The 25,521-nt window shown below is 43.0% G+C and overlaps 1 protein-coding gene and 1 non-coding gene across 4 annotated transcripts in view; both read right to left on the bottom strand.

Moving 5' to 3' along the window:
• Positions 1-25,521, bottom strand: part of LOC106562976 (disabled homolog 2-interacting protein) — a 207,830-nt gene that overhangs the window by 106,929 nt on the left and 75,380 nt on the right. The window lies entirely within an intron of this gene.
• On the bottom strand, positions 3,448-3,523 carry trnaa-ugc (transfer RNA alanine (anticodon UGC)). Its single transcript has one exon. It is a non-coding gene; the product is annotated as a tRNA-Ala (tRNA).

Below are 25,521 nucleotides of genomic sequence, written 5' to 3'. Positions count from 1 at the left end.
TGTTTCACTGGATGCATTTGAGGGAAAATATTTTCTGAACGTCACGCGCCGATGTAAAATGCTGTTTTTATATATAAATATGAACTTTATCGAACAAAAGAATGCATGTATTGTGTAACATGATGTCCTAGGAGTGTCATCTGATGAAGATTGTCAAAGGGTAGTGCTGCATTTAGCTGTTTTTTGGTTATTTGTGATGCATGTGGTTGGTCGGAAAATGGCAGTGTGGCTATTTTGACGATGTACTCTCCTAACATAATGTAATGTTTTGCTTTCGCTGTAAAGCCTTTTTGAAATCGGACAACGTGGTTCGATTCAGGAGAAGTGTATCTATAAAACGGTGTAAAATAGTCCTATGTTTGAGAAACAGAAATTATTAGATTTGGTTATGAATATGGCGCTCTGATTTTTCGCTGGATGTTGATCCCGATTACGGGACCAGCGTTTCAAGAGGTTTTAAACAGCAAAATTTCTATCTGGTTTTTGTGCCCACCACAGCACAGAGACAGCCTTTCTTAAAGTGGTAAATTATCTTAGAGCCAACACTTAGATGCCAAACAGCTCTCTGTCCTTGTACTCTTGAATGTAAGTGCTGCATTCAACACTGTTGACCATGACGTCCTTCTAGACCAACGTTTCTCAAACTCGATCCTCGGGACCCCAACGGGACCCCGTTTTGGTTTTTGCCTTAGCACTACACAGCTTGATGATTAGTTGATTATTTGAATCAGCTGTGTAGTGCTAGGGCAAAAACAAAAAAGTGCACCCCTTGGGATCCTGAGGACCAAGTTTAGGAAACACTGTTCTAGACAGACTGGTTGTGGGTTGGCCTCTCTTGTCCAGTTCTAAATTGGTTTAGGACCTATTTAACTGTTCAAGAGTTTTTTTTTGTCACCCTTGGTGAACGTAACTCAGAGAAAATAGATATCACATGTGGCGTTCCACTAGGTTCAATTTTGGGTCTATGTTACCTCTTGACAGCATTATCAGAAAGCACAGAATTGATTTTCAGTGCTACGCAGATGATACACAAATGAAAATTTCTGTGTCACATACGGACTTTAGCTTCGACGGATAAATTATTAGAGTGTATTGGTGATTTAAATACTTGGATGAATCACTACTTCCTCCAGCTAAATCAAGACAAGACCGAGGTACTTATTATTGAAGCCAAAGCACAGAGAGAGAATCTGGTCACACATTGTTCTATTAGGATCTCCATTAGCCAACGCCAGGTATAAAATACCAGGTTAAAAACCTAGGCGTCAGATTCCAAACTCAATTTCGAATCACACATTAGGAATGTGACCAAAATAGATTTTTACCACCTGAGGAACATTCTCTCTCAGGCTGATACAGAGAGACTCAACCATACTTTTATTACAAGCAGGCTTGACTACTGTAATGCTCTCCTGTCTGGTCTACCCAAGAAAGCCATTAGTCAACTGCAAAACATACAGAATGCTGCAGCACGAGTAGTGACCAAGACCAGACAGAGAGCATACATTACACAGATTTAAAGTCTCCTCACTGTCTGCCTGTTTTAGAATACATTTTAAGATTATTCTATTGGTTTTTAAATCAATCCACAATTGTGCACCCCAAATACATGTCAGACATGCTTTTTAGTTACAGTGCACTCGGAAAGTATTCAGACCCCTTGACTTTTTCAACATTTGAACCTTTGCCCTAGTCTGAGGTCCTGTGCGCTCTGGAGCAAGTTTTCATCAAGGATCTCTCTGTACTTTGCTCCGGTCATCTTTCTCTCAATCCTGACTAGTCTCCCAGTCCCTGCCACTGAAAAACATCTCCACAGCATGATGCTGCCACCTCCATACTTTACTGTAAGGATGGTGCCAGGTTTCCTCCATACGTGACACTTGGCATTCAGGCTAAAGAGTTCAATCTTGATTTAATCAGACCAGAGAATCCTGTTTCTCATGATCTGAGAGTCCTTTGGGTGCCTTTTACTGAGGAGTGGCTACCGTCTGGCCACTCTACTATAAAGGCCTGATTGGTAGAGTACTGAAGACATGGTTGTCCTTCTGGAAAGTTATCCCCTCTCCACAGAGGAACTCTGGAGCTCTGTCAGAGTGACCATTGGGTTTTTGGTCACCTTCTTGACCAAGGCCCTCCTCCTTCACCCTGGTTGCTCAGTTTGGCTGGGCGGCCAGCTCTAGGAAGAGTTTTGGTTGTTCCAAACTTCTTCCATTTAAGAATGATGGAGGCCACTGTGTTCTTGGGGACCTTAAATGCTGCAGAAATATTTTGGTACCCTTCCCCAGATCTGTGCCAGGACACAATCCTGTCTCAATTCCTTCGACCTCACAGCTTTGTTTTTGACATGCACTGTCAACTATGGGACCTTATATAGACAGGTGTGTGCCTTTCCAAATCCTGTCCAATCATTTGAATTTACCACAGGTGGACTCCAATCAAGTTGTAGAAACATCTCAAGGATGAGCAATGGAAACAGGATGCACCTGAGCTCAATTTTGAGTCTCATAGCAAAGGGTCTGAATACTTATGTAAATAAGGTATTTCTGTTTTTTTTAATACATTTGCACACAAAAAAAAAAACTGTGGACATATTCAGAAGGGATCTTAAAACTGTCACAATTATCTTCGTCTTCTGACGATAATGCGAAATCGTCATCTGAGAATGTAGACCAATACGCAGCAGGTGTGCAGTTGTTCATTTTGAACATTTAATTAAATCAAAACGAATACAAAAACAACAAACAAGAAAACGAACGATAAACTGACAGTCTGCAAAGCATAGGCTCAACACAGAACAATCACCCACAAATCACACACACAAACACACCCTCATATATGGGACTCTCAATCAAAGGCAGATAGACAACACCTGCCTTCAACTGAGAGTCCCAACCCCAATTAACCAAACATAGAAACAGACATACTAGACAAAATCATAGAATACCTGAAAACCAAACAGTGCCCAAAAACCCCGGAATACTTAAACCAAATGCCCCTTCAACAAAACACACCACCCCGAACCACATAAAACGAATACCCTCTGCCACGTCCTGACCAAACTACAATACCAATTAACCTTATACTGGTCAGGACGTGACAAAAACACAACTTTTTAGCTCTGCTTTTCCTTGGGGTGCTTTATGGGTTTTCCGTTTTTATTGTTATTATTTTCGGGTTTTTTCCTCTGATGTTTGTTATGTAGTAAATATTTCTGTTTACATTTTTTTTATTTTTTTTTATGTATGTTTTTTCCTGTGAAGCGCAATAGAGTTGCATCCATGTCTGAAATGTGCTGCATAAATAAAGCTTGATTTGATAGAGCAGAGAGGAGGATGGTTAGGAGTGAAAATGGATACATTTACATTTTACATTTACATTTTAGCAGACGCTCTTATCCAGAGCGACTTACAGTAGTGAATGCATACATTTCATTTTTTTTTTCTGTACTGGTCCCCCGTGGGAATCGAACCCACAACCCTGGCGTTGCAAACACCATGCTCTACCAACTGAGCCACACGGGACCAGTGATATGGAGTGAGCCAAAGTTTGCATAGGGCCTTTCATATAAGGCTTTTTCTTAAGAAGAAGAGAGAGGTGAAAGACCTCTGATAGTATAGCTACACTATACGTATATGCAATAGTATGTAGACAGCCCTTCAAATTAGTAGATTCGGCTATTTCAGCCACACCCGTTGCTGACAGGTGTATAAAATCGAGCACACCGCCATGCGATCTCCACAGACAAACATTGGCAGTAGAACAGCCTTACTGAATAGCTCAGAGACTTTCAACGTGGCACCGGCATAGGATGCCACCTCTCCAACAAGTCAGTTCATCAAATTTCTGCCCTGCTAGAGTGACCCCGATCAACTGTAAGTCCTGTTATTGTGAAGTGTAAACATCTAGGAGCAACAACAGCTCAGCCGGGAAGTGGTAGGCCACACAAGCTCAGAATGGGACAGTCAAGTGCTGAAGTGCGCAGCGCGTAAAAATTGTCTGTCCTCGGTTGCAACACTCACTACCGAGTTCCAAACTGCCTCTGGAAGCAACGTCAACACAAGAACTGTTCGTTGGGAGCTTTATGAAATTGGTTTCCATGGCCGTGCAGCCGCACACAATCCTAAGATTACCATGAGCAATGCCAAGCGTCCGCTGCAGTGGTGTAAAGCCACCCGCCATTGGACTCTGGAGCAGTGGAAACGCGTTCTCTGCAGTGATGAATCACGCTTCAACATCTGGCAGTCCGACGGACAAATCTGGGTTTGGCGGATGCCAGGAGAACGCTACATGCCCCAATGTATAGTTTCAACTGTAAAGTTTGGTGGAGGAGGAATAATGGTCTGGGGCTGTTTTTCATGGTTCGGGCTAGGCCCCTTAGTTCCAATGAAGGGAAACCTTAACGCTACAGCATACGATGACATTCTAGATGATTCTGTGCTTCCAAATTTGTGGCAACAGTTTGGGGAAGGCCCTTTCCTGTTTCAGCATGACAATGCCCCCGTGCACAAAGTGAGATTCATACATAAATGGTTTGTCGAGATCGGTGTGGAAGAACTTGACTGGCCTGCACAGAGCCCTGACCTCAACCCCATCGAACACCTTTGGGATGAATTAGAACGCCGACTGCGAGTCAGGCCTAATCGCCCAACATCAGTGCCCGACCTCACTAATGCTCTTGAGGCTGAATAGAAGCAAGTCCCCGCAGCAATGTTCCAACATTTAGTGAAAATCCTTCCCAGAAGAGTGGAGGCTGTTATAGCAGCAAAGGGGGGGACCAACACCATATTAATGCCCAGTATTTTGGAATGAGATGTTCGACGAGCAAGTGTCCAGATACTTTTGGTCATGTAGTGTATAGCACCCAAACACACAGATACAGACAGTAGCTACTGTAGTTCAGTGGTAGAGATGGGAGAGAGAAGTACAATACTGTAAAATGAAACTACCTTATCGTAAGAAAGTAAATGCTACTGCAATTGCAATCTTCTAAAGTGCCAGTGACCACAGGGTGAAACAGATCAAAAGGACATGGTTAAACACTCAGCCACCTTGTTTAAAAGTGTTTGTCTGTAACTGGGTCACACTGCATCAGTGGAGCTGTACTGTGCTCTCCCTCTCACTCCCTCTGTTCCTGCTCTATACATCTCTTTTTTGGAAGTGACACATGACAGTGTGTGTGCGTGTGTGTGTGTGTGTGCGTGCGTGCGTTCGTGCCTGCATGTGTGTGTGCTTTGAGAGAAAGAGAGAGCTTGATAGAGAGAGTTGGAGAAACCATCCTTAGGCAAAAACTGTACAAAAATAAAGAAGAAAATCCCAGAATGTTCTGCCTCAATATCCTCAAGCTCTTTTAAGCTCATTATCAATAATAGGAAACTCTGCTCAGTGGCTCAATCTTCTCCTCTTCTCCCAGTGTAGATATGGCTCTCTGTGGTAAGACACTGGACACGGTCTGGGAGAGCGGCGGCGGATGGAGAGATAGAAAGGATGGAGAAAGTGGGAGAGAAGCCAGAGGGATGCAGAGAGATGGGAATAGAGAGCAGGGGATCGAGGGCTGGGGGGGGGGGTGAAATTAAGTGAGAGGTATAGAGGGACAGAAAGAGATATATATAAATATATAGAGAGAGAGAGGGCGAGAGAGAGGTGTAGAGGGACAGAAAGATATATATATGTATATAGAGAGAGGGCGAGAGAGAGGTATAGCGGGAGTGAGACCGGAGGGGTGGATAAGTAGGTAAAACCAAAGGTTCAGTCATATGATGGGATCCCGATCAGCAGGACTGAAACAGGTCAGTTAGGGAAGTGGAGTGAAAGTGGGGAGTTCTATCCTATTCTAGTCTAATATCACCATGGAGATTTAGCCAGGGGGACTTGAGGTGTCAGAGAGCACAGTTGAGGTGTCACGTCTGCTGAGCTCTGCATCATCTGGATGAGCTGGGTTTTGGCTGGTGTGTGTTTGTGTGTGTGTCTCCCTCATTGATGTGAATGAGTGATACTACTGTATATGTAGGTTCAAAATGTATATGTATGTATGCAAACATATGTATGGAGAATACAATATGCACTGTGTGTCTGTATATGTTAGTGTGTGTGTGTGTGAGCACTCTTTTCAGAGCACTGCCCATTGGGTTCCTTTGATGGTGTGCTCTGTATTCAGATCACAATCAGGCCCTTTCTATTAAGCCTGAGAGGAGAGGAGAGGAAGAGAGGAGAGAAAGTGAGGAGAGAGGAGAGGAGAGAAGGATCCCTAATCCCGGCTTTAAACATCAGCTTGGTTCAACCCATGGTCAACCATCTGTTCAAAAGTCAACACTACAGTTTACAGAGCAGGCAACACTACCAGCATTCACTTCACTAATATACAGATTACAGAGGGGTCAATGCTACCAAAGTCAACACTAATATATAGTTTACGGAAGGGTCAATACTATCAAAACAACACTAATATACAGCTTACGGAAAGGTCAATACTCCACAAACAACACTATTATACAGTTTACAGAAAGGTCAATGCTACCAAAACAACACTAATATACAGTTTACGGAAGGGTCAATGATACCAAAACAGCACTAATATACAGTTTACGGAAAGGTCAATGCTACAAAAACAACACTAATATACAGTTTAGAGAAGGGTCAATGCTACCAAAACAACACTAATATACAGTTTACGGAAAGGTCAATGCTACCAAAACAACACTAATATACAGTTTACAGAAGGGTCAATGCTACCAAAACAACACTAATATACAGTTTACAATGGGGTAAGTACTACCAAAACAACACTAATATATAGTTTACGGAAAGGTCAATGCTACCAAAACAACACTAATATACAGTTTAAAAAGGGGTCAATGCTACCAAAACAACACTAATATACAGTTTAAAAAGGGGTCAATGCTACCAAAACAACACTAATATACAGTTTACAGAGGGGTCAATACTACCAAAACAAGACTTAAAAACAGTTTACAGGTCCTCCAGCAGGGCAGAGCAAGTATGTCTCTGAGAAGCTTCTGACAAACCACTTATTAAAACAAACACCCGCTTTAAACACACATACAAGAAAACACGCACACGAACACAACAACACATGAGTGCACACCACAGGAGGTTGGTGGCACCTTAATTGGGGAGGACGGACTAGTGGTAACTGCTGGAGCGGAGTAGGTGGAATGGTATCAAATAAATCAAACACATGGTTTCCATGCGTTTGATGTCATTCCATTCACTCCGTTTCAGCCATTATTATGAGCTGAACACACACACACACACACACACACACACACACACACACACACACACACACACACACACACACACACACACACACACACACACACACACACACACACACACACACACACACACACACACACACTAGGCATCAAGATAACAATCTGTTTCTGAGTTTATTAAAAAGGACATTTTATTATAACTTACGAAGCTTTGATGAGAATCGGAAAACAGTTCGGAACATCATTCTGTTTTGGGAGGGGTTGACGTATGTGTGTTTGTGTGCAGGTGTGAGCGCTTGCGTGCGTGTCTGTATGTGTGTGTGCGTGCAAGCGTGTTGGTGTGTTTGGTTCACCTAGCAATCAGAGAAGCAGCTGCAAGCTAAGGACCCTGGGATTAAACACTTCCCTCTGCAACTGGATCCTGGGCTTCCTGACGGGCCACCCCCAGGTGGTAAGGGTAGGCAACAACACATCCGCCACGCTGATCCTCAACACTGGGACCCCTCAGGGGTGCATGCTTAGTCCCCTCCTGTACTCCCTGTTCACCCACGACTGCGTGGCCAAGCATGACTCCAACACCATCATTAAGTTCACTGACGACATAACAGTGTTAGGCCTGTTCACCGACAACGATGAGACACCCTATTAGGAGGAGGTCAGAGACCTGGCAGTGTGGTGCCAGGACAACAACTTCTCCCTCAATGTGAGCAAGACAAAGGAGCTAATCATGGACTACAGGAAAAGGAGAGCTGAACAAACTATCATGGTCCAAACACACCAAGACAGTTGTGAAGAGGGCATGACAACACCTTTTCCCCCACAGATCATTGAAAAGATTTGGCATGGGTCCCCAGATCCTCAAAAAGTTCTACAGCTGCACCCTCGAGAGCATCCTGGCCGGTTGCATCGCCGCCTGGTATGGCAACTGCTCGGCATCTGACCGTAAGGTGCTACAGAGGGTAGTGCGTACGGCCCAGTACATCGCTGGGGCCAAGCTTCCTGACATCCAGGACATATATACCAGGTAGTGTCAGAGGAAGGCCCAAAAATTGTCAAAGACTCCAGTCACCCTAGTCATAGACTGTTTTCTCTGCTACCACACGGCAAGCGATACCGCAGCGCTAAGTCGAGGTCCAAAAGGCTCCTTAACAGCTTCTACCCCCAAGCTATGAGACCGCTGAACAACTAATCAAATGGCCATCCACACTATTTACATTGACCCCCCCCCTCCCCTTTGTTTTTACACTGCTGCTACTCGCTGTTTATTATCTATGCATAGTCACTTTACTAACCTGTACCCCCGCACTTTGACTGGGTACCGGTACCCCCTGTATATAGCCTCGTTATTGTTATATGCATTTCTTGTGTTACTTTTTGATTGATTGGATGATTTTTTTTTAAACTTTCGTTTATTTTATAAATATTTTATGAACTCTAATGTTCTTAACTGCATTGTTGGTTAAGAACTTGTAAGTATTTCACGGTAAGGTCTACACCTGTTGTAATCGGCGCGTGTGACAAGTACAATTTGATTTGAAGCGGTAAGAGGTGCCTGATGTTTTTCTCAAGGAAGTGACCTGCAGGCTGGAGCAGTCCTGACTGACTCCAGCCTGCAGGTCTGGAGTTATACCGCTTGTATAACTCCAGTGCTAAACAGCAGTGGAACAGCACCTACAGCCAAGCCACCATAGGCTACTGAGTGTTAGCCAAGGCACTTTTAGAGACAGGAGAGTTTGCTTCATTGAACAGGAGACTGAACAGGTCATGCGGCTTTCTGAAATGGCTTTCTCCTCATTATGAATTAGCAACTGGCCTACTCTGTGGAACGTCCCCGTGGCTGGCGGGACTCACAACAATTACGACAAACACACTTCTCACACACACACATTGAGCACCAGTCAGGATCCAACATTGGATATTAAAACATGTCAAATCAGCCACATCTCCCTCTCCTCTCCCCTAAATTGTTGTTAACTTGATAGGTAGCACTCTCAAATTAGAAAGGGGGAAAAAAAAACATGCTTCCCTTAACATTCTGATGTGCATTATGGTGTCTAAAAAATAAAACATTCTCATCCCATGACATTTCATATTACGACGACTCGAGTGGCGCAGCGGTCTAAGGCACTGCATCTCAGTGCAAGAGGTGTCACTGCAGTCCCTGGTTCAAATCGTGGCTGCATCATATCTGGTCATGATTGGGAGTCCCATAGGGCGGTGCAAAATTGGCCCAGGGTTGTCTGGGTTTGGCCGGGGTAGGCTGTCATTGTAAGTAAGAATTTGTTCTTAACTGATTTGCCTGGGGGGGGGGGAAAGAATATGTAAATTCTAAGTCTCTTTCCTCATGTTTTCTCTCCTAGAAAAATGCCAAAAGGTGGTTGGCTGTGGACTGACTGTGCATATACAGACATTTAGTGACCATGAAACATTACCATCACATCGCCAGCCAGCCAGCTAAACAGCCCAGGCCTGATAAAATGAGAATGAGAAAGGAAGAAATAAACGCTCTGTTCCAGATATATTCTATCCCTGGACAACTTTGTTTAAATGTCTAACAATATATTTATTTCTGTAGCGCTTTTCATCTCCTGAATGAGATAGCAGTAGCTGGCATTGAGGGACCATCCTGTTCCTGACTGGCATAACAATGGGAGGAAAGGTTAGACTGGGTACTGTATGTCCTTGAGTTAAATGACTAGCTACTATTGGACCAGCCGCAATGGAGGAAGTGAACTTTTAAACAACTCCAACAGCTCCACCACCAACCTCATTATACAGTTATATTACTCTGTGATGATTGTATTTCCTTGGAAAAGATAGAAACAGAAAGACGTGAATGACAATCAAATCTCAGCAACCATTTCAATGGAAGAACAATAATACCCATAACCAACACAATAATGATTGAATTAGAGGCATGAAGTTGAACATGTTATTGAATGTCCTATCTCCACCATATAGGTTTCAGGCTGTATGTATTAAGTGTCTCCGAGTGCTGATCTAGGATCAGGTCCCCCGTGTCCATGTAATCTTATTCGTTAGGATGTTGAAGGTAAAGCTGATCCTTAATCAGCCCGCCTACTCGGAGATCCTTGATACATAGGGACCCATGGCCTTTACCTAATCTGTACGGGTTCCTGCCCTTCATCCATCCTTCTCAAATCACATCCAACTCATTTGTTTCCTCACAGCGCCATTTCAGCTAAACCAAATGATGGTCTTGAATTATAGATGAGAGCCAGAGAGGAGAAATGTAAAAAGAGAGGGAAGAGAGAAAAAAAAGATGGGGGGATACACAGTGTTCTCTGATAAAAACCATTCCCTGCCCTCAACACAGCTAAGGTATGACAGAACTACAACATAGTACTTCAACATACTGTATGGCACGTATTTCTGTCTGATATTTGATGTATGTGTATTGTATGTATGTTACTGACGAACAGAATTGGAACGTTAGATGTTCAAACAATGTTGTCTGACTGACATTCCTAACCAATCTACGTGCATACTCACCAATTGTTATTCATTAATGGATGGAACAAGAATGAATGAATGCATGAGACAATGACTGAATAAACCAATCAATAAATCCTATTCAAAGTCCCCTACGCGGGCGCGTGAGTCAATACATCTGTGCATTAAGAGAAGCAGTAGGTGTGACATTTAGGCAATTTAAAGCCCTGCGAGAATGTGATGTGAGAGATCATGAGTGTGTGTGTGTGTGTGTGTGTGTGTGTGTGTGTGTGTGTGTGTGTGTGTGTGTTTGTGTATGTATGTGTTTGTGTGTGTGAGTCCATACATGTGTGCATAAAGAGAGGCAGGTGCAGTGAACCATGACTGTCCAGGCGGGATCTCTCTCTGACTCTGACCCTGCAAACAAGAGGAGGAGGAGGGAAGGGAAAAGAGAGGAGGGGAGATAGAGTGAGAAGAGGTGGGGGAGGGAAGGGAGACGAGAGGAGGGGGGGAGGTAGAGAGAGAAGAAGAGGGGGAGGGAAGGGAGACGAGAGGAGGGGAGGTAGAGAGAGAAGAAGAGGAGGGAAGGGAAAAGAGAGGAGGAGGGGAGGTAGAGAGAGAAGAAGAGGAGGAGGGAAGGGAAAAGAGAGGAGGGGAGGTAGAGAGAAGAAGAGGAGGAGGGAAGGGAAAAGACAGGAGGAGGGGAGGTAGAGAGAAGAAGAGGAGGAGGAAAGGTAGAGAGAGAAGAAGAGGAGGGGAAGGGGTTGTGACAGGTCATCTAGGGACAGGGCTATGAGAGTTCTGCATAGGGTTTAATGTAGCAGACAGCCACCAGAGAGAACACATCCTCTCAACAATATTAGCCACCACACACACACACAGACAGACAGACAGACAGACAGACAGACAGACAGACAGACAGACAGACAGACAGACAGACAGACAGACAGACAGACAGACAGACAGACAGACAGACAGACAGACAGACAGACAGACAGACAGACAGACAGACAGACAGACAGACAGACAGACAGACAGACAGACAGACAGACAGACAGACAGACAGAGGAAAGACTGAAAGGAGAGAGTGAGGGAGTGAGAGGAAGGGGAGGGCAGGGTGAATAAGAGAGAGAGAGAGAGAGACGGGGGAACATGACACAAATGATAGATATTACAGTGAAACCACCTGGAGAATATTTAACGAATTTAACAACGTTAAATGTCATTCTTTTATTGGATTTGTGGATTGATGCCTTGGAAGTGGACAGAGGCACACAATCACAAACACCTCTCTTCTCTCTTTCAATTCAATTAAAGGGCTTTATTGGCATGGGAAACATATGTTAACATTGCCAAAGCAAGTGAAGTAGATAACAAACAAAAGTGAAATAAACAAGAAAAATGAAGTTCCAAAAGAATAAAGACATTTCATATGTCATATTATGTCTATATACAATGTTGTAACGATCTCTCTCTCTCTCTCTCTAAATGGGGCTATATTGGCATGGGAAACGTGTTCACATTGCCAAAGCAAGTGAAATAAACAATAAATAAAACAACAATGACCAAAACCAACAAATGAACAGTTAACATTATACATCGATAGTGACGTGTTGTTTTAATTTCATATGTTGAACAACGTTGAACATCCTTTTACCGTCTGTCTATAATGCTAAACGGGGCGGCAGGTTAGAGCGTTGGGCCAGTAACTGAAAGGTTGGTGGATTGAATCCCAGTGCTGACAAGGTACAAATCTGTCGTTCTGCCCCTGAACAAGGCAGTTAACCCACTGTTCCTAGGCCATCATTGTAAATAAGAATTTGTTCTTAACTGATTTGCGTAGTTAAATAAAAGAAAATAAATACAAATATGGACTATGGAGTTTTTTCAATTCAAAGTGCTTTATTGGCATGGGAAACATACTTTTACATTGCCTAAGCAAGTGAAATAGACAAGAAACAAAAAGGGAAACGAACAGTAAACATTACAAACGTTCTCTCTTTCCAAGACAAAGTGGCCATTCACACCTAGCTGTGACACCATGTGACAGGACTAGAAAATAAGTCTGCTGTCTTCCTCTCACACTCTTAGCCTCTTATCCGGCTGGACATCTTAACTCTGGACCGGCCGACCACAGGCCCTGAACCGTTGGCTTTAATGGCAAGAACTGGCAACAAGTTAGGGGAAAGGTACCTTTTAGGCAATAGTAACTAATCCAGTACAGAAATTGGTATGGAAGTGCCCATGCACTAAAACAGGCTCAGAAGAAGACTTTGCCTCAGAAGAAGGCATAAGACTTAAAAGAGCTAGCGTAGCCTGAACGGTAAACTTAAGCTAACCTTCCTCAAGGAAAGAAGGAGTAGACAATTAGAGCACAGCCTTTGAAACTCCAGCAAGGAGCCAACAGAGAAGAGCAACAAGAAGAATTACACCAACTAAGGACCAAAGGAGCAACCTGAAGGAGGAACCACGCAACTCAACAAGAAAGGACACACAGCCATCGTCTTCCTTTGTTCTCCTCCACGTGGCCTGAACAATCAAGAAGCCACAACAGACTTTGATCACAGACTGCGTAGAACATAATTTCATGTTCAGGATCTCGAGGTCTTCACTTCTTATCTTCCATTCTATTTCCTACTTCATGACCATTCTCATTATGTTTGTCAATATGTTGATGAGTGTTATTAAATGTTGATTGTATACAGAAATTGCGTTTGACTGGTGCCCCGTTAATAATCTTATAGTAATACTGTAAGTGTACACACTACCTTACACACGTCTCTCTTTCGCTCTCTCTCCCTTCTTCTCTCTACCTCCTCCTATCAAAATACTGTACGGTATATCCATCTCTCCACCTTTCCTTATTCCATCTCTCCACCTCATCCTCCATTCGCCGTACCACATCTCTCTCTCTCTCTCTCTTTCTCTCCCTCCCTCTCCATCTATATAGAGAAGGGAGGATCCTCTCCTCAGCCGGTCCATTGTCCAGACAGTAATTTCCACGTCATTGTATTCATTGGTATTTATGGACGTTAGACAGATTAAGCATTTCTATTGAGAGCTCTTGACTTCAACTAATGGCTGTCATTCTCAGGGAGAGAGGGAACGAGGGAGCGGTGGAGGGAACAAGAAAAGCTTTTAGCTCTGACTATAGTCTCAATAACAAGGAATAGTGACCATACCCCCCGTGCATCCGGCAAAGGCGGAGGTGTTGCTAACATTTACGATAGCAAATTTCAATTTACAAAAAAAAAAACAACAATGACGTTTTCGTCTTTTGAGCTTCTAGTCATGAAATCTATGCAGCCTACTCACTCACTTTTTATAGCTACTGTTTATAGGCCTCCTGGGCCATATGCAGTGTTCCTCACTGAGTTCCCTGAATTCCTATCGGATCTTGTAGTCATAGCAGATAATATTCTAATTTTTGGTGACTTTAACATTCACATGGAAAAGTCCACAGACCCACTCCAAAAGGCTTTCGGAGCCATCATCGACTCAGTGGGTTTTGTCCAACATGTCTCTGGACCTACTCACTGCCACAGTCATACTCTGGACCTAGTTTTGTCCCATGGAATAAATGTTGTGGATCTAAATGTTTTTCCTCATAATCCTGGACTATCGGACCACCATTTTATTACGTTTGCAATTGCAACAAATAATCTGCTCAGACCCCAACCAAGGAGCATTAAAAGTCGTGCTATAAATTCTCAGACAACCCAAAGATTCCTTGATGCCCTTCCAGACTGCCTCTGCCTACCCAAGGACGTCAGAGGACAAAAATCAGTTAACCACCTAACCGAGGAACTCAATTTAACCTTGCGCAATACCCTAGACGCAGTTGCACCCCTAAAAACTAAAAACATCTGTCATAAGAAACTAGCTCCCTGGTATACAGAAAATACACGAGCTCTGAAGCAAGCTTCCAGAAAATTGGAACGGAAATGGCGCCACACCAAACTGGAAGTCTTCCGACTAGCTTGGAAAGACAGTACCGTGCAGTATCGAAGAGCCCTTACTGCTGCTCGATCATCCTATTTTTCCAACTTAATTGAGGAAAATAAGAACAATCCGAAATTTCTTTTTGATACTGTCGCAAAGCTAACTAAAAAGCAGCCTTCGCAAATGGAGGATGGCTTTCACTTCAGCAGTAATAAATTTATGAACTTCTTTGAGGAAAAGATCATGATCATTAGAAAGCAAATTACAGACTCCTCTTTAAATCTGGGTATTCCTCCAAAGCTCCATTGTCCTGAGTCTGCACAACTCTGCCAGGACCTAGGATCAAGGGAGATACTAAAGTGTTTTAGTACTATATCTCTTGACGCAATGATGAAAATAATCATGGCCTCCAAACCCTCAAGCTGCATACTGGACCCTATTCCAACTAAACTACTGAAAGAGCTGCTTCCTGTGCTTGGCCCTCCTATGTTGAACATAATAAACGGCTCTCTATCCACCGGATGTGTACCAAGCTCACTAAAAGTGGCAGTAATAAAGCCTCTCTTGAAAAAGCCGAATCTTGATCCAGAAATTATAAAAAACTATCGGCCTATATCGAATCTTCCATTCCTCTCCAAAATTTTAGAAAAAGCTGTTGCACAGCAACTGACTGCCTTCCTGAAGACAAACAATGTATACGAAACGCTTCAGTCTGGTTTTAGACCCCATCATAGCACTGAGACTGCACTTGTGAAGGTGGTAAATGACCTTTTAATGACGTCAGACCGAGGCTCTGCATCTGTCCTCGTGCTCCTAGATCTTAGTGCCGCTTTTGATACCATCGATCACCACATTCTTTTGGAGAGATTGGAAACCCAAATTGGTCTACATGGACAAGTTCTGGCCTGGTTTAGATCTTATCTGTCGGAAAGATATCAGTTTGTCTCTGTGAATGGTTTGTCCTCTGACAAATCAATTGTAAATTTCGGTGTTCCTCAAGGTTCCGTTTTAGGACCACTATTGTTTTCACTATATATTTTACCTCTTGGGGATGTCATTCGAAAACATAATGTTACATTTCACTGCTATGCAGACGACACACAGCTGTACATTTCAATGAAACATGGTGAAGCCCCAAAATTGCCCTCGCTAGAAGCCTGTGTTTCAGACATAAAGAAGTGGATGGCTGCAAACTTTCTACTTTTAAACTCGGACAAAACAGAGATGCTTGTTCTAGGTCCCAAGAAACAAAGAGATCTTCTGTTGAATCTGACAATTAATCTGGATGGTTGTACAGTCGTCTCAAATAAAACTGTGAAGGACCTCGGCGTTACTCTGGACCCTGATCTCTCTTTTGAAGAACATATCAAGACTGTTTCAAGGACAGCTTTTTTCCATCTACGTAACATTGCAAAAATCAGAAATTTTCTGTCCAAAAATGACGCAGAAAAATTAATCCATGCTTTTGTTACTTCTAGGCTGGACTACTGCAATGCTCTACTTTCCGGCTACCCGGATAAAGCACTAAATAAACTTCAGTTAGTGCTAAATACGGCTGCTAGAATCCTGACTAGAACCAAAAAATTTGATCATATTACTCCAGTGTTAGCCTCCCTACACTGGCTTCCTGTTAAGGCAAGGGCTGATTTCAAGGTTTTACTGCTAACCTACAAAGCATTACATGGGCTTGCTCCTACCTATCTTTCCGATTTGGTCCTGCCGTACATACCTACACGTACGCTACGGTCACAAGACGCAGGCCTCCTAATTGTCCCTAGAATTTCTAAGCAAACGGCTGGAGGTAGGGCTTTCTCCTATAGAGCTCCATTTTTATGGAATGGTCTGCCTACCAATGTGAGAGACGCAGACTCAGTCTCAACCTTTAAGTCTTTACTGAAGACTTATCTCTTCAGTAGGTCCTATGATTAAGTATAGTCTGGCCCAGGAGTGTGAAGGTGAACGGAAAGGCTGGAGCAACGAACCGCCCTTGCTGTCTCTGCCTTGCCGGTTCCCCTCTTTCCACTGGGATTCTCTGCCTCTAACCCTTTTACAGAGGCTGAGTCACTGGCCTACTGGTGTTCTTCCATGCCGTCCATGGGAGGGGTGCGTCACTTGAGTGGGTTGAGTCACTGACGTGGTCTTCCTGTCTGGGTTGGCGCCCCCCCCCCCCCCCCCCCCTTGGGTTGTGCCATGGCGGAGATCGTTGTGGGCTATACTCGGCCTTGTCTTAGGACGGTAAGTTGGTGGTTGGAGACATCCCTCTAGTGGTGTGGGGGCTGTGCTTTGGCAAAGTGGGTGGGGTTATATCCTGCCTGTTTGGCCCTGTCCGGGGGTATCATCGGATGGGGCCACAGTGTCTTCTGATCCCTCCTGTCTCAGCCTCCAGTATTTATGCTGCAGTAGTTTATGTGTCGGGGGGCTAGGGTCAGTCTGTTACATCTGGAGTATTTCTCTTGTCTTATCCGGTGTCCTGTGTGTATTTAAATATGCTCTCTCTAATTCTCTCTTTCTCTCTTTCTGTCTTTCTCTCGGAGGACCTGAGCCCTAGGACCATGCCTCAGGACTACCTGGTATGATGACTCCTTGCTGTCCCCAGTCCACCTGGCCGTGCTGCTGCTCCAGTTTCAACTGTTCTGCCTGCGGCTATGGAACCCTGACCTGTTCACCGGACGTGCTTGTTGCACCCTCGACAACTACTATGATTATTATTATTTGACCATGCTGGTCATTTATGAACATTTTAACATTTTAACATTTTGACCATGTTCTGTTTTAATATCCACCCTGCACAGCCAGAAGAGGACTGGCCACCCCTCATAGCCTGGTTCCTCTCTAGGTTTCTTCCTAGGTTTTTGGCCTTTCTAGGGAGTTTTTCCTAGGGAGTTTTTCCTAGCCACCGTGCTTCTTTCACATGCTTTGCTTGCTGTTTGGGGTTTTAGGCTGGGTTTCTGTACAGCACTTTGAGAATATCAGCTGATGTACGAAGGGCTATATAAAAATAAATTTGATTTGATTTGATTTGACTATAGAGTCTGTGTGCTCACCAACCAAGAATTCACCAAATAATGCATGCAGAGCAGAATTAGGCCTATACCCGCTAATTATCAAAATCCAGAAAAGAGACATTAAATTCTACAACCACCTAAAAGGAAGCGATATTCAAACATAACAAAGCTATCACCAACAGAGAGATGTTCCTGGAGAAGAGCCCTAAGCAAGCTGGTCCTGGGGCTCTGTTCACAAACACAAACAGACCCCACAGAGCCCCAGGACAGCAACACAATTAGACCCAACCAAATCATGAGAAAACAAAAAGATAATTACTTGACACATTGGAAAGAATTAACAAAAAAACCCAGGGCAAACTAGAATGCTATTTGGCCCTAAACAGAGAGGACACAGTGGCAGAATACCTGACCAATGTGACTGACCCAAACTTAAGGAAAGCTTTGACTGTGTACAGACTCAGTGAGCATAGCCTTGCTATTGAGAAAGGCCGCCGTAGGCAGACCTTGTTCTCAAGAGAAGACGGGCTATGTGCACACTGCCCACAAAATGAGGTGGAAACTGAGCTGCACTTCCTAACTTCCTGCCAAATGCATGACCATATTAGAGACACATATTTGTGACCTGTTGCCACAAGAAAAGGGAAACCAGTGAAGAACAAACACCATTGTAAATACAACCGATATTTATGTTTATTTATTTTCCCTTTTGTACTTTCACTATTTGCATTTTTTTAATTTAACTTTTATTTAACGTAACTAGGCAAGTCAGTTTAAGAACGAATTCTTATTTACAATGACTGCCTACCCTGGCCAAACCCAGAACGATGCTGGGCCAATTGTGCATCGCCCTATGGGACTCCCAGTCACAGCTGGATGTGATTCAGCATTCGAAACATGGATTCGAAACATGGATTTGAAACATGGACTGTAGTGACCCCTTTTGCACTGATATGCAGTGCCTTAGACCACTGTGCCACTCAGTAGTACAATGTTGAAATGTTTACTGTTCATTTTTATTGTTTATTTCACTTTTGTTTACTATCTATTTCCCTTGCTTTGGAAATGTTAACATACTGTATGTTTCCCATGCCAATAAAGCCTTTGTCATAGTCGTGTTTGTAGGTGGTAGGGAAGTCAGGCGCAGGAGAAACCAACTTGGTTAAACTGGAGTATTTTAATGAACGAAAAACAAACTCCAAAACCAAAGTAAATAAATAACATGGATAAAAATAACCCGTCGCACACTGATAGGTACCGGTACATTGAAACAAATGAACTTTACACAGGCTTTAACGAAACACAGCTTATAACAAAAATAAATAGGCTTTAACGAAACACAGCTTGTAACAAAAATAAATAGGCTTTAACGAAACACGGCTTGTAACAAAAAAATAAAAATTTGCAGTAAGCTTTAGTTGTCTTTTTGCACTGAGTCAATTCCTCACGCTGCTGTTTCCAACGTCTTATCATCGACTCATTAAGACCAAGCTCCCGTGCAGCAGTTCTATTTCCTTTTCCAACAGCCAGATCAATCGCCTTCAACTTGAAAGCTGCATCATATGCATTTCTCCGTGTCTTTGCCATGATGAGGGTGACAAAATGACTACCGTAATCAGAATGATGGGAAGTTTGAGAGTGCTCGATTTAATCTAAACAGTAAACCAAAAAGTTGTTTGACCGTAACCCGTTCGGCAATTTCATTGGTCTAATGAAAGCTTCATGCCGCCAAAAAACTGAAAGCGAGAAAAATCCATATATTAGCCGCGTCATTGTTTAAGCCGCGAGGTTCAAAGCCTGGGAAAAAACTTGCGGCTTATAGTCCGGAATTTACAGTATATATATACCGTAAATTCCGGACTATAAGCCGCAGAGAGAGAGAGAGAGAGAGAGAGAGAGAGAGAGAGAGAGAGAGAGAGAGAGAGAGAGAGAGAGAGAGAGAGAGAGAGAGAGAGAGAGAGAGGGCTATGAATAAAATGTAATAAAATATAAGGTTTCCCTTTTTTATAACAACATTTGTCATGAAGGAGCAGCCATGTGTTCCACCTCGTCCAATGAGTCATGTCTTCTCAGAACTCAGACACAGCCCGACACACACTCACACTCCTCTCCATCCTGTGGCTATCGGAGGTGCAACTGAAATGTGATTTGTGTTCCCTAGAGAGATCAAAGAGATGCTGTCTGATTCATCTGCCGACAGACAGATGAATATGAACCAGACCCAGCCCCTGGCACACACGCATGCAAAAGCACACACACACGGGCACGCCACAATTACAAACATCCACACACACACTATAATCACATTACACATAGTTGGACAGGTAGGAAGAGGGGAAGGAGGGAGAGAAAGAGAGTGAAAGAAATTAGGTAATGCAAACGGATTTGGTAATTGGACTAAGGAGACGGGGGAAAAAATGACACAGTTGGCGAGGGTGTGTGTTAATGTGTGTGTGTTAAAATAAGGAGGAATTACATGACTGAGATAAATATTTTCCAGTAGAGAGAGAGAGAGTGTGTGTGTGTGTGTGTGTGTGTGTGTGTGTGTGTGTGTGTGTGTGTGTGTGTGTGTGTGTGTGTGTAAATATTTTCCAGTAGAGAGAGAGAGAGAGTGTGTGTGTGTGTGTGTGTGTGTGTGTGTGTGTGTGTGTGTGTGTGTGTGTGTGTGCGCGCGCACACACACACACACACACACACACCACACTCTCTCTCTCTCTCTCTCTCTCTCTCGGCAGGACTGCAGCTCCTCTGGTTCTGAGCTTAATGATACAAAGAAAGTGAAGAGATGGTGTTGGATTGTAATACACACAGAAACACTGGGATATCTGTCTGACGTGATGCAACAGAGAGAAAATACCACAGGGAAGGTAGTTGACATGAGAAAAACATACCTTATTCTCTGCACTCTAAAAAAAACACACGTAACCCAACACACGTTGGGTTATTTTTGACCCAGCTTCCTGAAAATGATCTACAGTACCTTCAGAAAGTATTCACACCCCTGGACTTCTTCCACATTCTGTTGTGGTACAGCCTGAAATTAAAATGTATTACGTTTAGATTTGTTTGTCACCGGCCTACACACAATACCCCATAATGTCAAAGTGGAATTCTGTTTTTCAACATTTTTGCAAATGAATAAAAAAGGAAGAGCTGAAATGCCTTGAGTCAAAAAGAATTCAACCCCATTGTTATGGCAAGCCTAAATAAGTTCAGGAGTCTTAATGTGCTTAACAAGTCACATATTAAATTGTATAGACTCACTGTGTGCAATAATGGTTTTTAACATGATTTTTGAAAGAACTGCCTCATCTGTGTACCCCATACATACAATTATCTGTAAGGTCCCTCAGTTGAACAGTGAATTTAATAATTATGGTGCGACAGGAATTGGCTGCCGTTTTACCGGCTCCTAACCATTGTGCTATTGTGTGTGTTTTTTCGCGTTATCTGCAACTTATTTTGTACATAATGTTTCTGCCACAGTCTCTTATGACCAACAAGAGCTTCTGGATATCAGAACAGTGATTACTCACCTCGTACTGGACAAAGATTTTTTCTTTAACGTGTCAGACCGAAGAATTTACTTCAGACACCGGAAAAGGCCCACATCCCAGTCATTCGCATGAAGAGACAGAGATAAGGTCGTAGGTTGGGTGCCTTTTAAGAATCAGACGGCGAGTGGGTAACCCGCCTCTACCATCCGTCCTATTAGCCAATGTTTAATCTGTGGATAATAAACTGGATGAGCTCCGATCAAGACTATCCTACCAACGGGACATTAAAAACTGTAATATCTTATGTTTCACCGAGTCGTGGCTGAACGACGACATGGATAACATACAACTGGCTTGGTTTTCCGTGCATCAGCAAGATAGAACAGCTGCCTCCGGTAAGACAAGGGGTGGCGGTCTATGTCTATTTGTCAATAACAGCTGGTGCACGAAATGTAATATTAATGAAGTCTTCAGGTTTTGCTCGCCTGAGGTAGAGTATCTCATGATACTCTACCATCTATATTTTTCGTAGCTGTCTATTTACCACCACAAACTGATGCTGGCACTAAGACCGCACTCAACGAGCTGTATAGGGCCATTATCAAACAAGAAAAGGCTCATCCAGAGGCGGCGCTCCTAGTGGCCGAGGATTTTAATGCAGGGAAACTAATTTCTACCAGCGTGTTACATGTGCAACCAGAGAAAAAAAAACTCTAGACCACCTTTACTCCACACACAGAGATGCGTACAAAGCTCTCCCTCGCCCTCCATTTGGCAAATCTGACCATAACTCTATCCTCTTGATTCCTGCTTACAAGCAAAAACGAATGCAGGAAGTACCTGTGGCTCGCTCAATACGGAAGTGGTCAGATGATGCAGATGCTAAGCTACAGGACTGTTTTTCTAGCACAGACTGGAATAAAAACTGTCAAGGCTCCAGCCACCCTAGTCATAGACTGTTCTCACTGCCACCGTACGGCAAGCGGTACCAGAGTGCCATGTCTAGGTTCAAAAGGCTTGTTAACAGCTTCTACCCCCAAACCATAAGACTCCTGAACAGTTAACCCGGACTACCCGGACTATTTTCATTGACTATCCCTTTGAGCATAAGTTAAGTTATAATTTACACTTTGGATGATGTATCAATACAAAGATGTTTTATTTATTTTACTATGCAAGTCATTTTACTATGCAATTTTACAATGATGGCCTTGGAACAGTGGGTTAACTGCTTTGTTCAGGGGCAGAACAACTGATTTTTACCTTGTCAGCTCGGGGATTCGAGCCATCTACCTTTCGGTTACTGGCCCAACGCTCTAACCACTAGGCTACCTGCCGCCCTGTTAGTGTGTCCTTCCTAACTAACTTGCCGGAGAGGAAGAAAACCGGTCAGGGATTTCACAATGTGATAGGAGAAAACTGAGGATGGATTAACAACATTGTAGTTACTCAACAATACCAACCTAATTGACAGAAAGAAAATAAGGAAGCCTGTACAGAATAAAAATATTCCAAAACATGCAAAGTAATTCAATTTTTGTCTTGAATACAAAGTGTTATGTTTGGGGCAATTCCAATACAACACATTACTGAGTACCACTCTCCATATCTTCCAGCATAGTGGAGGCTGCATCATGTTATGGGTATGCTTGTAATCGTTAAGGACTGGGGAGTTTTTCAGGATAAAAAATAAATGTTATGGAGCTAAGCACAGGCAAAATCCTATAGGAAAACCTGGTTCAGTCTGCTTTCCACCAGACATTGTGAGATTAATTCATCTTTCAGCAGGACAGTAAGTAACCTAAAACACAAGACCAAATCTACACTTGAGTTGCTTACCAAAAACACAGTGAATGTCCCTGAGTGGCTGAATGACAGTTTCGACTTCAATCTACTTGAAAATCTATGGCAAGACCTGACAATGGTTGTCTAGCAAATATCAACATTGACAGAGCTTGAAGAATTTTTTAAAGATTAATGGGCAAATGTTGCACAATCCAGGTGTGGAAAGCTCTTAGAGACGTACCCAGAAAGACTCACAACTGTAATCACTGCCGAAGGTGTTTCTACTAAGTATTGAATCAGGGGTGTGAATAGTTTCTAAAGACACTATCATTTGAAAGGTCATTTCATGACCTTTCAGAACCACTTGTCAAACAAAGTTTAAAATATATCAGAGTTGTCACGTCCTGACCAGTAAAGGGGGTTATTTGTTATTGTAGTTTGGTCAGGGCGTGGCAAGGGGTGTTTGTTTTATGTGTTTCGGGGTTTTTGGTTTATGTTCTATGTTAGTATATTTCTATGTTTGTTCTAGTGTGTCTATTTCTATGTTTAAGTTTCTTGGGTTGGTCTTCAATTGGAGGCAGCTTTTCCTCGTTGTCTCTAATTGAAGGTCCTATTTAGTAGGGGTGTTTTTCCATGGGCTTTGTGGGTAGTTGTCTCCGTGTATTGTCAGTGAACCTTACAGGACAGTTTTTTCGTCATTTGTTTAGTATAAGTGTTTTTGTTTTTGTTTTCTTCAATAAAAGAAGATGAGCATACATATACCCGCTGCGTTTTGGTCCACTCACTACGACGCTTATGACAAGAGTTTCTGTTTTTAAAGACCTTGATATGGGTAATTCTGTTATGTACCCTAGAGGTCAAAGTTCTGTGGACCTGTATGTAAATGAGATATTTCTGAATTTCATTTTCAATACATTTACAAACATTTGCTAAAAACATGTTTTCACTTTATCATTATCAGGTATTATGTGTAGATATGACTCCCTGGTCAAATAGAGGTTAAACAAAGATGCGTGAGAAAAAAACCTTAATTTGAGCCAGTTTGCTATAGCAGGAAAATAATCCTTCAGCAACAGGAAATATGAATCATTATGTGGATTACAATTAATGGACATTTTTGTAGGGGTTAATACATTTCCATAAGGGAAAATAAAGTCAAATTTCTAAGTGGTAATTATAAACTTACAAGGCCTTTTTTAACCTCAAATACACTATACGTTTAAAATGTCCTGAGTTGCAGGAAGTTCTCCTCCAACAGAGTGATCAAATTAAGATTCTACATCTGTAGCTGCTGTCAGCAGAAACAGCAGGCTATAGGAGGCTATAAAATGCCTCTGGGCTGGAGAAATTGACCCATCAATACCTTTGTCATTATACTTCCATTAGAAAGACCTCCCACTGAGCTCAACTCATTGTGTTACCTGATAACACTGCTCTCCTCGGGGCCGTAGAGAGGATACAGAGATGGTATCTTGATGACTGCAGCAGTCTATATATATCACTAGTGGGCTGATTGGGCATGTGTATTAAAACATTTGCCACTCCTTTAAATGAGACACACATGAATGCCCGACTCATGCATGCTCACACACACACACACACGCACACACACATGCACACACACACACAAACACACACACACACACACACAAACACACAAACACACACACACGCACACACGCACACACGCACAGTAATATATTCCTCAGGGAATTAGGAGTGCTGGTTAATAGTAAATAAAACATTACTAGGGTATCTTCCTGCAACATGGACAGACTGATCTGTGTATCTGTGTTGTACTACACTTCTCTTTGATCAGCCGATACATACATCTGCTCTGTACTGTACCCTTCTGTGTTGTGTGTGTGTTTATTCCTGTCTGTCAATCTCCATTGGCTCATTCATCCCCATCCTCTCCCCTCCACTCTATGGCCACTCCTATCTGTCATATCTTTAATTTGAGTCTAGAGTAAGGGGTTTGCCCTCAAGCCTGGAGGGAAGCCAAATACTGTATATACTGTAGAGACATTATTGCATGGAACTCTGTTCCATCGCATATTGCTCAAACAAGCAGCAAACCTGTTTACAAAAAACAGATAAAGCAAAACCTCAGGGCACAACGCCTCTCCCATATTTGACCTAAACATTGTGTGTATGTATTGATATGTAGGCTGTGTATGCCGTAATAAACTGTATATAGTCCTGTCCTATTGGCTGTTCTTGTCTATTAATGTTCTGTAGTATGTCACGTTTCATGTTTTGTGTGGACCCCAGGAAGAGTAGCTGCTGCTTTCGCAACAGCTTATGGGGATCCTAATAAAATAACAAATACCCTGTAACTATTCCCAGGTCGTTGCTGATTAACAGTCTTGAATAATTCATGCTGTCCAGCTGCTGTTCATCTGCGGGTCAGTCTGAGTGACAGACAGATTCAGGTTTAATGGGACCGTGTGTGTTGTTAACGGGTGTGTGCGTTCTCCCTCCTCCATCCTCCCTCCTCCTTTCCCCATCCTCCTCGCCCTACTCCCCTATCCTCCGTCCCCGTCCCACCTCAGATGATTCTGGCGGTTCAGTTGCATGTGACTCTATGTGACTGTGTGCCAT

Source organism: Salmo salar, chromosome 11 (genome assembly GCF_965601325.2).
Source record: "Salmo salar chromosome 11, fSalSal1, whole genome shotgun sequence".
In the NCBI taxonomy this organism is placed as follows: Eukaryota; Metazoa; Chordata; class Actinopteri; order Salmoniformes; family Salmonidae; genus Salmo; species Salmo salar.
The sequence above is the reverse complement of the archived record's forward strand: the minus strand, read 5'-3'. Positions and strand labels throughout refer to the sequence as shown.